This window comes from Dendrobates tinctorius, unplaced genomic scaffold, assembly GCF_039654945.1.
Source record: "Dendrobates tinctorius isolate UK_male_01 unplaced genomic scaffold, ASM3965494v1 ptg000250l, whole genome shotgun sequence".
Lineage (NCBI taxonomy): Eukaryota > Metazoa > Chordata > Amphibia > Anura > Dendrobatidae > Dendrobates > Dendrobates tinctorius.
This window is the reverse complement of record NW_027361917.1, coordinates 21693027-21707380: the sequence shown is the minus strand read 5'-3', so window position 1 is coordinate 21707380 and position 14354 is coordinate 21693027. Positions and strand designations below refer to the sequence as shown.

The 14354-nt window shown below is 42.2% G+C and overlaps 1 protein-coding gene across 1 annotated transcript in view; it reads right to left on the bottom strand.

Moving 5' to 3' along the window:
• Window positions 1-9875, bottom strand: part of CDC42EP3 (CDC42 effector protein 3) — a 47890-nt gene extending 38015 nt beyond the window's left edge. Inside the window, exon 1 of the mRNA XM_073557513.1 lies at window positions 9346-9875. The gene's annotated coding sequence lies outside the window, so the exon portion shown is untranslated. The remainder of the gene's footprint in view (window positions 1-9345) is intronic.
• Between the last annotated feature and the right edge of the window lie 4479 nt (window positions 9876-14354).

The following is a 14354-nucleotide window of genomic DNA, read 5'->3' as shown; positions in this document are numbered from 1 at the left end:
TTGTTGAACCATCACCAAATCCTAAAATACCTGGTGATCTACCACTCCCTCCCCTTGTCCTCTCTGATCTGCAATCTTCTGGCATTTCTCAGCTGAAGCCTCAGTAGACACGACTACAAAGAGCAATCCATCAACCAATTATTATTAAAAATGGTGGAATTAAAATCAGTAGGGATGCTCCGTCAATCCAATAACAGGCATAAGAGTTATGCCACGCAGTGCCTACTGCTCCGCAAATTGTCTAAGCTGCTGTAAATGGCAACTTGCAATTCTACTTACAGATTCATGGCAGGTTGAGAATATGAATTTTATGTTTAATCGTATTTTATTAAGGGAAAATTTTCATAAAAAGTCAATAGCAAGAATATCGCCACCCAGGGCTAAATTGGGGACCAAATTATCAGCAGTATATCGCAAAGCAATATAAAGAGTGCCTTTGTAACTTACATATAAAAGAGATGAGCAGATAGATACTTCCTGTAATCTCTGTTACAGTCTAAACACAAGCGCACATAATTAATGTTTATTATATACAGTCATGGCCAAAAGTATTGACACCCCTGCAATTCTGTCAGATAATATTCAGTTTCTTCCTGAAAATGATTGCAAACACAAATTCTTTGGTATTACTATCTTCATTTAATTTGTCTTAAATGAAAAAACACAAAAAGAATTGTCCTAAAGCCAAATTGGATATAATTCCACACCAAACATAAAAAAGAGGGTGGACAAAAGTATTGGCACTGTTCGAAAAATCATGTGATGCTTCTCTAATTTGTGTAATTAACAGCACCTATAACTTACCTGTGGCACCTAACAGGTGTTGGCAATAACTAAATCACAATTGCAGGGGTGTCAATACTTTTGGCCATGACTGTATGTATCAACAGAAATTTAGCACATAAAACATACAATGCAGCAAATATGCAGCTCTTGCCCAGTTTAATGGATGAAAAAATAGTGGAATATTGAAGATAGTTACAAAGAAGGATGGCACTATAGAGGAATGAGTAAGGAAAAAGAAGGACGAGATATAGTCATGAATAGGTGGACGGGGGGGTGGGGGGAGTAGATGATAAGGTATAATTAATAAGCTTATCAATGTATTATTGTAACCTCCTCTATTAGAAGGTATCCCCGCTGATGAGTATTGTCTTCAGAAGCTTCTGCTGTTAATTCCTCCATATGATGGAGAATATGAATTTTATGATGCCCTGCAAGTTTATTATCAGAATACACCAGAATGTAGCAGTTTTGACTTTATAAGAATTATATTAAATGTTTGTTTATTCTTTATCATATTAGTGTAACAACACTTAATTTCAAATGGTAGATTGAAATAATATAGAAGTGGTTGAATCTTTTGAAATTCACATTTGCCAGCTTCAGCAAATTTTTCCTAAAAATTCGATTTTTGTGGCATCTCAGGTACCCCAAGGTGAGAACAGTTATTCTGATGTCTTATAAAACTGTTTCCAGCCCCATTTAAAAATGTCAACGTGACCTCCACGTATACGACTATATGGATGGTGTCATTTTTCTCTATTAAGCTGTGAGTTATGATGTCCTTTCACTAAGCAGATTCACCATAAAATGGTTGCTACCAGGGTTGTGGAGTTGGAGTTATGGAGTCGGAGCCCATTTTGGTGGAGTAGGAGTTGGTGTCATGGAAATTGAGGAGTCGGAGGTTTGGCTTACCGACTCCATAGCTCTGGCAGGGCTGTGGAGTCTGAATCATAGAGTCAGAGTCGGAGCCCATTTTGGTGGAGTCGGAGTCATGGAAATTGAGGAGTCGGAGTCGGAGTTTTGGCTTACCAACTCCACAGCTCTGGTTGCTACGCTACATTCCCTACCTCGGCTTTCATACAGGCTATAATGGACTCTGCTATACTATGTGATAGCTGCAAGGCAATATGGGAAAGCCCAGCCGATCACGCCCGAGGTCATGTTGAGCCTTCTCAGTCTGATACAATCTCATGCATTGTGTTCTGCAATTTGAATAACTAATTTTTAAAATTCATGAAGTCCTGGGAATTTTCTAAAATTCAACATGAATTTGATTCATATAACCGAAACAAAATTCCACATGGTCAAGTGGAAAAAGCCTCTAGACCACAAGCACAAAAACCGAATAAGACCACTATTTATGTATTATGATTAATAAAATTTCTATATTACTTGTAATAAATTTTGCATGGAGCCTCTATTATCTCAAGGAGTAGCATTATAACACACTAATATTCTTGATAATAACTTGGTGAAGGATATTTAAGCTCATGAGATCTAATTGATACATTTTTCTTACTTAATTCTTTCCCTCACTTAGGGAGAATTCTTTTTTCCTTGATTTTCTGACCGCAGTGGTCTAATTCGGTTTTTATGAATTTGATTCATATTGAACCAATTCACTGATCTCTTCTGGGCACCATCTATTAATGAAGAGATGCAAAACAAACATCATGTGAACTTTCACGTGCCTCTTTATCTGACTGAGACGTTCCCCATTTATTAGATCATAAACTGCAAACATTCAGACAATGAGCATTAATATGCAAATGAACAGCAATTAAAGTACAAGACATATCTTTCTACTTTCCAACCCTTGTTCAGCAGCAAACCAGCATCACACACCTACTCCTCCCTCTCACCACAATGAATAACTTCATGTGCAATCACATAAACATGTTTATAGCACCCATGAAGGCACCAACATAATGATTAAAGGCATGCAGAAGGAGATTAATATCTGCCAACCGAAATTACACTCTGCAGGTGATAGACGATATTACTGTCTTCCAGCTTCTTTCAAGTTTCAAGGGGTGAACCGGGCATTTGATGTACATAGGAGGGGTCGCATGCATGCATGAAAGTGCTGCAGAATATATTGGCACTTTAGAAATAAAACTACTAATAGACAATCTGAATGGCGGCACACGGAGTCCCTGCAGTGAAGTGATCACATCATAAATGAAAATCAGAGTCATATATTGATAGACCATGACCCCATATTAATCTGTACAACCCAGACTGTACACAGTCATAATAAGGCTGGATATGGATATGTAAGGTCTTAGAGCACCACTCCACCATGTTTTTATTGCAATGCTGGAGTGGTGCTTCTAGTCTAAGGTCCCGGATCCTACTGTCATACTTACCCGTTGCCGTCGTCACCTTCTATCAGCGCCGCTCTGGTCGGTCTCCAGCAGTTTGTGCCGGATTACTACAGAGTTTGATGGAGCGAGCCAGAGATCACTTTTCAATGAGAGCCTCGTTCTAGCGTCGTTCTGGCTCTCACGGACTTACATTGAGTGCTTGGAACCGTTACATCTGACTTTCAGCCAGTCAGAAGTTGCGGTCACAAGATGGTGCCACAGGACTGGAGTGGCGCTGATAAAAGGTGAAGACATCGGTGGGTAAGTATAAGACTATGGTCAAGGACTTTAGATTAGACGCATCACTCTAGCGCTGATAAAACCCCCCGTTTTCAAGTATGATACTTGAGCACCACAAGATGGCACCCACAGGAGTGACACACACTATGCTGACATAGAAATCTATGGGGTGGATTCTCATGAGCCCTACAAGATCTCACAAGCAGTGTGTTAGGAGTGGCGGAAGACACTAAATAAAAAATATAAATAAAGTGCCTTCGCCACTCGGGGTCCACCGTGCGGTGGATGGAAAAACCGCAGCTAGAAGATGCAGAGCACTATGGCGGTAATGTGCACAGGGTTGAATATCACCCAGGTGCAAATTAGCAGTCTCTGTTATGACACAGAGCTGCAATGGCAGACAATGGAACTGAAAACGCTGAGCCAACAGCACAGGTACTCAGCGGCACACATGCGGTAACCGGTCACCGGAGTAGTTATAAAAATAACGTCACTACCTCCGAAAGGACCTACCGTAACTGGACGTGTGTGTGGCGTCGCAACTGCGAATGCCGGGCAGGACTGCAAGCGCAGCGCGGCGTAAACTGTGCCGCAGAGATGGCACCGCTATATCGCATGTGCGATGCAGGACGCTAGCTGCTGAGGTAGATGGAGCATAGGCGCGTTGGCGCTAGCGCTGCTACTGCCTGAAACTAAACACCAAACATTCACACAATCGTATTATCAGAGGGAAGGGGTTTCTTAATAAGTCAGTCACCAGTCCAAGCATCCATCAGCAAACATACAGCAGCAAGTATGAAAAATACTTTTTATAGTGAACGGGACCTTCCGGAAACCTCCAGAGCCCTGGGCTGAACCAATGGAATCAGGAGCAGGATCTGAGCACCTGACTCCTGAACTCCAATGGGAGCTCATCCCATGAGCATGCTCAGAAGAAGGGACAAAGGACTTAGCCTCCGGAGAGAGCTGCTGTAAAGCAATCTGTTCTGCAATCTCCTTTGCATTAAACACAGAGCAGGAGACTGCAGCATGTGAGGGTCTAGATTCCTGCCTAGCAATGGCCGAAATCTGACTCCTAACACAGTGAATATGAATGTTATCATTAACTCTTTCTTCAGTTTCATCTATAGGCTAGTAACTATATTATGGGTAAAAAATAAAACATCTAGATTCAGGGTAAGCACTTCTGGCACATGTGCAACAGCTAGAAAGTTGGTCATGTTTGCCTAGCACACTGGGTAACAATCAGATAAAACTGCGCCTATTGGCCTAAATGCGGGTGGGCAGGGTTTCAGCCACAGCGAAGGCCAGACTATTTTGGACTTATAAACCTCAAAGTCGAGCTATCACTCCAGCACAACCTTTGGTTGACCAATGGCCACAACATTTTGAAGGTTTAACCTGTAGACCATGGCCAGGGATTTGACTGCAGTAACAGTCAGACTATGTACTAGGATGGCAACCTTTACCAGCTTTATCAATAACTTTAGTAACAAGGGGCATATCGGCTACAAAATTTAACAGTACTATACCAAGGTATATATTAAGCAGGTGTGGCTGATAAAGTGTGCAGCAGCACCCATACATGAAGGAACACTGCACCTGGCATCATGGCTACTTTTCTACCTTACTAAGTAACTACATTTAGGACCTAAATTATATTAATCTGCTCTGGTGAGGAATTCCATATAAAACATTACATTACATAAATCCAGGAGCTTAATGTCTTTAAGGCGTCCAAATACAACAACCACATAGGTTACAAACACAAATGCCAACATACCCGCAGCACAAGGCCCAGTATACCCAATACCCTAACATATACAGTCGTGGCCAAAAGTATTGACACCCCTGCAATTCTGTCAGATAATACTCAGTTTCTTCCTGAAAATGATTGCAAACACAAATTCTTTGGTATTATTATCTTCATTTAATTTGTCTTAAATGAAAAAACACAAAAGAGGAAGCAATGAAGCAAAAATCAAAACATTGATCATTTCACAGAAAACTCCAAAAATGGGCCAGACAAAAGTATTGGCACCCTCAGCCTAATACTTGGTTGCACAACCTTTAGCCAAAATAACTGCGAACAACCGTTTCCGGTAACCATCAATGAGTTTCTTACAATGCTCTGCTGGAATTTTAGACCATTCTTCTTTGGCAAACTGCTCCAGGTCCTGATATTTGAAGGGTGCCTTCTCCAAACTGCCATTTTTAGATCTCTCCACAGGTGTTCTATGGGATTCAGGTCTGGACTCATTGCTGGCCACCTTAGAAGTCTCCAGTGCTTTCTCTCAAACCATTTTCTAGTGCTTTTTGAAGTGTTTTGAGGTTTTGGGTCATTGTCCTGCTGGAAGACCCATAACCTCTAAGGGAGACCCAGCTTTCTCACACTGGGCCCTACATTATGCTGCAAAATTTGTTGGTAGTCATCTGACTTCATAATGCCATGCACACGGTCAAGCAGTCCAGTGCCAGAGGCAGAAAAGCGACCCCAAAACATCAGGGAACCTCCTCCATGTTTGAATGTAGGGACTGTGTTCTTTTCTTTGAATGCCTCTTTTTTTCTCCTGTAAACTCTATGTTGATGCATTTGCCCAAAAAGCTATACTTTTGTCTCATCTGACCAGAGAACATTCTTCCAAAATATTTTAGGCTTTTTCTGGTAAGTTTTGGCAAACTCCAGCCTGGCTTTTTTATGTCTCGGGGTAAGAAGTGGGGTCTTCCTGGGTCTCCTACCATACAGTCCCTTTTCATTCAGACGCCGACGGATAGTACGGGTTGACACTGTTGTACCCTCGGACTGCATGGCAGCTTGAACTTGTTTGGATGTTAGTCGAGGTTCTTTATCCAACATCGGCACAATCTTGCGTTGAAATCTCTTGTCAATTTTTCTTTTCCGTCCACATCTAGGGAGGTTAGCCACAGTGCCATGGGCTTTAAACTTCTTGATGACACTGCGCACGGTAGGCACAGGAACATTCAGGTCTTTGGAGATGGACTTGTAGCCTTGAGATTGCTCATGCTTCCTCACAATTTGGTTTCCCAAGTCCTCAGACAGTTCTTTGGTCTTCTTTCTTTTCTCCATGCTCAATGTGGTACACACAAGGGCACAGGACAGAGGTTGGAGTCAACTTTAATCCATGTCAACTGGCTGCAAGTGTGATTTAGTTATTGCCAACACCTGTTAGGTGCCACAGGTAAGTTACAGGTGCTGTTAATTACACAAATTAGAGCAGCATCACATGATTTTTCGAACAGTGCCAATATTTTTGTCCACCCTCTTTTTTATGTTTGGTGTGGAATTATATCCAATTTGGCTTTAGGACAATTCTTTTTGTGTTTTTTCATTTAAGACAAATTAAATGAAGATAATAATACCAAAGAATTTGTGTTTGCAATCATTTTCAGGAAGAAACTGAGTATTATCTGACAGAATTGCAGGGGTGTCAATACTTTTGGCCACAACTGTAAGTCCCATAACAGTTTGGCACTGTATATGACTTTTATTTGTACATCAGCTCTAAATCGGCACACAATACAAAAAAAAAGGTTGCCAAGCCCTGATCTAGACTGCATACGTTCTGGCTTTCTCTGTTATGCTTTTGTATTCTTGTTCGTTGTGAAAATAATAGTAATGTCGTCAAATATCAGCAATAAACCCGTCTAAGGTTGTGTAAACACAGGCTATATAATAATTACACACTTGACCAATATTTATATAGCAAATCAACTAATATGTTAAATAACTGAGACTTTGCGGTGCATGCCGATGGCAGAGACCAGGCACAGTGGCACCTCCTTATAAAATGCAGGACATAGCAGTACACAGAGCTGTCCTAGGCACAACGCATTGCAGTACCCCATCCACTGCCAGCCGTGGAGTCAGCAGACTGGAACCATTGCATTTTCACTGCAGTGTAATTATGGCAAAGATCAGCATTATTCACGGCTGAATTATTTCACTCCGCTCCTATTTTATTGATCGTCGTTTTCACTTGAATGCTCAAAATGCTGAAGCTTGCAAAGAAAAAACAAAACTATCATTAAATCTGGACGGTTAGAGGCTGTCAGTATGCACTCAGCGCAGCGAGCAGATAAGATGTGCTAAAATCTGATCCCTCGCCTGCTATTTTTACCCTGCTCCACTCTTTAATTAAAGTCATTGCAACATCTGCAATACACGAATGCCGGCGTTATCTCAGTTCTATGTGCCAAACCATACAAAACACACAAGAAAAACACAAGTCATCTGGTGGAACAGAAATTCTTGAACCGAAGAGGGCGACACTGGATGCCAATATATTTTACATTAGATCAGTTACTAACCCTTCCAGGTCATCATTGGTAATTAACCTACTGCTGACGGTCAATATAAATATATATGGTATATATACACACAGATACATATAAATCTAAATCTAAATAGATATATATATCTGTCCAAAAAAGAGAAACAGATTCAGCACCGCTGCACCACCGTGGTCTCTTAAACGAATCTAAAGAGACCCTTCACACACTATATGAACGCCACATACCCCAAGGAACGGGTGCTCAATCCTGAAGAAATATAACAAAATCCAATAGCACAATGAAAAAAAAAGGATGGCACTCACCGTTACCAAAAGTAGAAGTCTTTATTTCATGGATAGAAATGCATGGGCTCGGGAGCAATGCAGAGAGTGCGGACAACGGCCGTTTCGCACTCCTGCGCTTCCAAAGGAGCGCGAAACGGCCGTTGTCCGCACTCTCTGCATTGCTCCCGAGCCCATGCATTTCTATCCATGAAATAAAGACTTCTACTTTTGGTGACGGTGAGTGCCATCCTTTTTTCTTTCATTGTGCTATTAGATATATATATTTGTTTAGCTATATCTGAATGGATGGATGATAGATAGATGGATAGACAGACAGACAGATAGATATTTTTTTTTCTTTTTAAACTAAGAAATCCAGAGAAAAAAAAATGCTAGAAATTGTAATGATGCCAGTGATATTTTTCACACGCTCCTCTCCTGACAATCCCCACATGTTCAGTGTGCCTCGCAGTGAATAATTTATTTAGGAGAAGTCATATTGCTAAATATATATATCACCATGGTGATTAGTACTCAATTACATTTTAAAATACCAAAGATATCCCATCATGTTGTGATTGAGAAAAAAAAATTAGGAAAAACGCTGCAGGTTCAAAACACTGTACGGCTGTGAAGGTCAAAATCATACTCGTAATGTGCCTTACACAGCTGCCTAAATGTATGGCATGTACTCCATGTATTATTGAAGACATTTACTCAAGAGCCACTGAGATAGATTGATAGATAGATAGATAGACAGATAGATAGATAGATAGATAGATAGATAGATAGATAGATAGATAGATAGATATGGGAGAGATAGATAGATAGATAGATAGATAGATATTGGAGAGATAGATAGATAGATAGATAGATAGATAGATAGATAGATATGGGATGGATAGATAGACAGACAGACAGAGAGACAGAGAGAGAGAGAGATAGATAGATAGATAGATAGATAGATAGATATGGGAGAGATAGATAGATAGATAGATAGATAGATAGATAGATAGATAGATAGATAGATATGGGATGGATAGATAGATAGATAGATAGATAGATAGATATGGGATGGATAGATAGATAGATAGATAGATAGATAGATATGGGATGGATAGATAGACAGACAGACAGAGAGACAGAGAGATAGATAGATAGATCCCTTTGTGGTTCTGGCATTGATTTCCTGCCTTTTCTGTGGATCAATAATGAACACATTCACAGTAAAACACAGCACAGAACAATCACATTAAAATGAGATTTATGCTGAACATACAATGGGAGGTGAGAGCAGATGTGCCTTGTACATGCAGTCATGGGCAGGCAGAGCAGGGAGGGGGCACAGTCACAATTACATGCCATGATGTACTTACACAGCTCTGGGCACTGTCTGGAGATGGCTTCCTCCTCCTGCTGCTTCTTGCTTAGCACATGGGGGTCTGGCTGCCCCAGATCTATGGTCTCCTTCCAATGTGGATATGTGGGTCATACAATGTATCCAAGAGCAGCAGCAGTAGACTGCTAGTCTGGAGGAGCAGGAGGGAAGGGGCAGCTGCTTGCTGTAGCCACCTCCCTTCTCTACACGAGCACCAGCATCTCTCCACCTGTGACAGTTCTTCTGCAGTCACCTCCCAAGACGCCTTCCAGATGACTCCTGCTAGGGTGGGAGCTTATTGTGTGAGGGAGGAGAGGAAGAAGAAGCCCATTGCAGGGGGATGTGTGCATCAAAGCCTTCTTCTGTGCTAGGCTGCAGATGCAGGCACCAGTTTTCCATGGAGTTGAAGATGGAGTGAAGATGCCTGGGGTGTGGGCAGTGTGGTGATGTGATGGGTGGGGTGGCTGATGTGACATGGCTTGGCGGAGTGAAGGCAGGAGGAGGCACTGGAGGAGAGGGCAGACTTTGTGCTGATCGCCTGCCCTTCAGCTTCATGCTTCTGGGAGCTTGTGATGACAGACTGTCAGTGATCGCTGGGTCATCACTCACACAGCAGGAGCAGCAGCTCAGGATGAAGCTAAAGTTTGCACAGAAATTAAGATTGTTATGAACAATCATATGGATAGTAAATATCAGGATATGAGATCACAGCAAAGCACTTGTCTTATAAAATAACTGAGCACAAAAAAAGGAAAATTACAGCCCAAAATATGACACTTTATTAGTTACCCAGTATATCATATAGTATGGAATAAGAGCATGGTGCTGTGTATTAGCAGGGAAAGCATCACATAGGAAGCCTCGGGCAAATGCACGTACATTGTAAAAACATGCGGCATAATGGAGGTCATAATGGTACTAGGTAAAAGTATCCCTTAAAAGGAGTCTGACACCCCATGTTGAGGGCAGAGCAGAGTCCTGCAGTGCGCAGGTGCCGGACCTCTCTGACCTTTCCCGGCACCTGCGCACTGCAGGACTCTGCTCTGCCCTCAACAGGGCAGAGCAGTGCACCTACGCAGGAGCCACGACAGGAAGCAAAGAAGACGACGTCACCGTTAGAAGATGGAAGACGGATCGGACCGCGACACCCATCGGACCCCTGGGTGAGTATAATCTAACTCATTTTTCTTATCTTTCAGGTCACATCAGGGGCTTATCTACAGCATTACAGAATGCTGTAGATAAGCCCCGGATGGCGGTGCCGGCAGCTGATAGTCGAAAAATGGGGTGACAGATTCCCTTTAAATTGAACCAGTGACATCAAGGTCTAAAGCTAAATCCATTAATGCTAAATTACATGGAGGCCAATTCCCAGTGTGTTCCTGTCGCAATAACGCACCTTTCATCCTTCTGCTTCAGGGAGTAAAAGAAGGACACGCACCCTGACGAAGAAGGCGTTGGGTGGCAGGGAGACGTTGGGCATCGGCCTCTACTTTAAGTGATCATCTGCCACCTGACATGTCTGAGAGAACACAGGAGTGCTCAGCAAAGCATGTGCTTGTGTGTATGGGACAGATAGCTGCTGGCCAAACAATCGGCCAAACAGTCATTTGGCTGACAGATATCTACATTGTTTGGGGGCTTTAGTCAAACACTTGCTCCGCTGAGACATATGGACTCATTCAGATGGCTATGTTTTCAGTCTCCATGTTGTCCATGTCACAAGACACTTGACCTTATACTGATATGTTGTGAAGCTTGACAAATTAAGGATTACTTCAAATACATTACTATAGGAGAAAAACCACCATCATTACTTTACAACGATGGGGTCTTGATTTTAAATTCCACTAACGACAACATCTACGATGAATTTGTATGTTCCCCCCAGGTTTACGTGGGTTTCCTCCTGGTACTACGGTGTTATCCCACACTCCAAAGATATACTGATTGGGTTCGCGATCCAAAGGCCCACAGTGATGATGATGTCTGTATAGCGATGTGGAATATTACGGTGCTACATAAGCAAGCATAATAAAAAATAATGTAATTATATAAGGTATATTTGAACTGGTAAATAATTGGGAACTGAATGTCGATGTTAAAGGGAATCTGTCCGCAGGCTTTTGCTACCTCATCTGACAGCAGCAAAATGTAGTAAAAGAGACCATGATTCCAAGGATGTATCACTTAGTTTACCAGGTGCTACAGTTCTGACACAATCAGAGATTTTAGATTTAGCAATGCAGCAGAGCTGAGAAAGCTAACCCCGCCCACACCAGGCTTTGTATGTACAAAGTCAATAGATAGTGAGGTACTTATCACAGTGGGAGGAAGAGTGGTTGTATAAATGTATTCTGGCAATGCTAATCACAAGTTGTAAAACCTTACGTGAACAACACCACACAGAGTAGTAAATGACACATCTTTCAACACAACACTTTGTCTCAGCCTCTATCTCTTGCTGTCTTCAGATTACATAGCAAAAACCTGATGACAGATTCCCTGTAAGAATTATATCCATTACATGGTACCCTTTAAAGAATTATACTCACACTGTCCCCCTTTATATATTATACCCACCACACCATTCACTTTTATGAACTATGACTAGCACACTGTGCCCTCTTATGAATTATAATTACCACACTGCCCTTCCATGAACTATGGTTGTCATATTGTCCTCCCTTATGAACTATGACCATATGACCATCACAACATTCACCGTTATAAACTCCACGCTGTCCCTATTTTCATTAGCTTCCACGCTGCCCCTCTCCATACTGTACCCTCACACGATCCCTCCTTTTGTATACTTGGTCGCATACTATGCCCTTCCACTATCCCTCCTCTATACTGTCCCGCATAAGATGTCCTCCCACTATCCATCCTTTATTATTCTGCATCCCAATACTGTCTTCACACTATCACTCCTTTGTTATACTGACCCACCATATTGTTCATATTTGTCACATCCCTCTTTCTCTTTACTGATCTCACATACTGTGCGCTAATTCTGTATACTGATTTCCATAGTGTGCTTCACACTGTCCCTTCTTCTGTATGCTGTACCCTCATTCTGTGCTTTTACATAATCCCTCCTTCTGTATACAGCCCCCTCCAATGTTGAGCTCTCACACTATATCACCTGTATACTGAGCTGCCATATTGTGCCTTCACCCTATCCTTCATACTGTATAATGTCCCTACCATACTGTGCCCTAACACTTTTTTTCTTGTGTACTGCCCACCTCTCAAATCTGTGCTCTGACACTATTCCTCCTGTATACAGACCCCCAAAGTGTGCCCTCACAGTTATATATTTCAGTCATTTATATAGCACCATCACATTCCATTGCACTTTATAGACGTTATCACCACTTTACTCATTGGGGCTCACTATCTAGATTTCTTAACAGTATGTCATATTTTCCCTCTGTCTGTATACTAACCCCTATACTGTACTCTCATACTGTTCCTCCTTATACTGTCCCCCCATGCTGTGCACTTACACTGTCTCTCCTGTATATTTCCCCCTTTCATCCTGTGTCCTTACACTATTCCTCATTCTGTATATTACCTCCCCATACTGTGTCATAACACTATTCCTCCTTCTGTATACTACCCCGACACTGTGCCCACACACTATCCTTCCCTCGGTATTCTTTAACCCTTGTATACTGTGCCCTCACATTGCTTCTTATGTATAACTAGCTGAAGAGCCCGGCGCTGCCCGGGCATAGTAACTAACTGTGGTTAGTTATAGCAAATTATAATTATCCTCCATCCCATAGTCCTGTGCCCATATACCCATCATACATATCCACGATCCCATAGGCCCGTGCCCATATACCCATCATACATATCCTCCATCCTATAGTCGAGTGCCCATATACCCATCACACATCCTCTATCCCATAGTCCCATGCCCATATACCCATCACACATCCTCCCATCCCATAGTCCCATGTCCATATACCCATCGTACATATTTGCCATCCCATAGTAGAGTGCCCATATACCCATCACACATCCTTCATCTCATAGTCCTATGCCCATATACCAATCATACATATCCTCCATCCCATAGTCCCGTGCCCATATACCCATCATACATATCCACCATCCCATAGTCCCATGCCCATATACCCATCATACATATCCTCCATCCCATACTCCAGTGCCCATATACCCATCACACATCCTCCATCCCATAGTCCCGTGCCCATATACCCGTCATACATATCCTCCATCCCATAGTCCAGTGCCCATATACCCATCACACATCCTCCATCCTATAGTCAACCATTATGACATAATGAGCGGCGGGGCTTGCAACCTATGATGACATCAGCGTCGCCATGGCAACCATTATGACATTATAATGAGGGGCGGGGCTTGATACACACACACTTTTTCCCCATTATGTAGATAGGGGCAAAATTGTTTGGTGAATTGGAACGCGCGGGATTAAAATTTCACCTCACAACATAGCCTATGACACTCTCGGGGTCCAGACATGTGACTGTGCCAAATTTTGTGGCTGTAGCTACGACGGTGCGGATGCCAATCCCGGACATACACACATATACACACATACATACATACACACACTTGAGCTTTATATATTAGATGACACCCCTCTCCATAATAAGTACACATACTGTTCCTCCTACATACTGCCCACCATACTTTTCTCTGACAGTGTCTTCCCATCTGTATACTGACGCCATCTCATTAGTGTGCCCTCATACTATCCCTCCTGTATACTTCCTCAGCATACTGTGCCCTCATACTGTCCATATTTCTGTATACTGCTCTTATAATGTGCCCTCATTGTGTCCCGCCATACTGCTTACCTTTCCATACTGTGCCCTCACACTTGTTTTTTTTTCTGTATATTGTCCTCTTCCATACTGCGCCCTCACACTATCCCACTTTCTGAATACTGTTGCTCCATACTCTACATTCACACCATCCCTCCTTCTGTAAACTGTCCCTCATACT